Here is a 1,341-nt window from a genome sequence, read left to right on the forward strand (position 1 = left end):
CTTTTCTTTGGAATGTTCTATTAAATAGGTGTGATAGCTTCAATGAAGTTAAAAAAAGAACGTTCTTATAGTCTATTCAAAGTATATTTAACACATTTTACAAATTCCATATTGTATACATGCATTTAACACTAAAGCGGTGAAACAGTTATGAATTTTTTAACTTTTTTCAATTTCCTTTGTATCCCCAAAGTGAACTATGCCGATTAATTAGTCGACAAAGGTTGAAATGTTTCGCCGAAAAACATGGCTCGTCCTACAACGGATTCCTACAATGGAATCAGATATCATTCTTGCTCAATAAATCTGTGACAAGAATGCTAAAATAAACTCCATGAAGCGATCTTTTAAAAGAAAATCTTATTTTTGTCTTATTTATTAGTTTAATTTGACACAAGTGTGCATAGGAAAAACAGTGGTTAAGATTTATACTTAAAATATTAATTGATATTCTTTTTTGAGAAAGCATTACTTATAAGCATGATTAAAGATCTGTTTTACCATGGTGCACAAAAGATATTAAGTGTCGAATTTCCTTTGCACACTTAGTCTTTTACCAATTATAGAAGACGTTAGTTTGACACAGAACTGCAACAAAACTACGACGTGACAATCCAAGTATTCCTTAACATTTCATTTATCCTTATGTTACTTTCTTTCAAGCAAACGCTCGGCTGCCTCCGTAAGCCGCTATTACGAAATGTCGGCGTTGTCAGAGACAGCCGCCATTTTGGACCCGCTTTAGATTTTTGAATGCTTATATCTAGAGTTTAGATTTATCAACATTCGAACAAATTATATAGTAAGCATTATAAGGAAGACTTCTATTAACATACCAAAAATAAATGAAAAATACTGAAAAACAAAAAAGTTAGAAAATACGATTTTTTTTAATTTGCATCTCGTAACGACCGGAAGTACTGACGACGCACGAGAAGGTGATTCCGCAAACCACAAAGAGACAAACTATCGTGTCCAATAAGTCTCCAGTTCATATCTTTAGCCATTTTCGATAAAAAGGGGCGACAAAATTGCATTTTAAAATCAGGAAATTGTCCATAACTTGGCACCAGAAGTGAATTTTCCAAATTTCTCTTCGGAAGTAACAACTTCATATAATGACACATACTTTGTGAAAGTTTCATTAAAAACCGCTGAATAGTTTTCGAGAAATCGCCTGCACAAAATTTTGTCAAATAAAGTGCCACGCCACAGCATGATACGCCCGTCAAAAAATTACAATTATCTTAAACAATCAAAAGTGCAAGAAAATCATGTCAACCTTGATTTTAGATTTCCATGATTTTTCAACTCCTTAAAAAATTTGTTTATCCATCTCCT

Source organism: Saccostrea cucullata, unplaced genomic scaffold, assembly GCF_032062105.1.
Source record: "Saccostrea cucullata isolate Sc308-1 unplaced genomic scaffold, CSIRO_AGI_Scuc_v1 ctg4260, whole genome shotgun sequence".
Taxonomy (NCBI): Eukaryota; Metazoa; Mollusca; class Bivalvia; order Ostreida; family Ostreidae; genus Saccostrea; species Saccostrea cuccullata.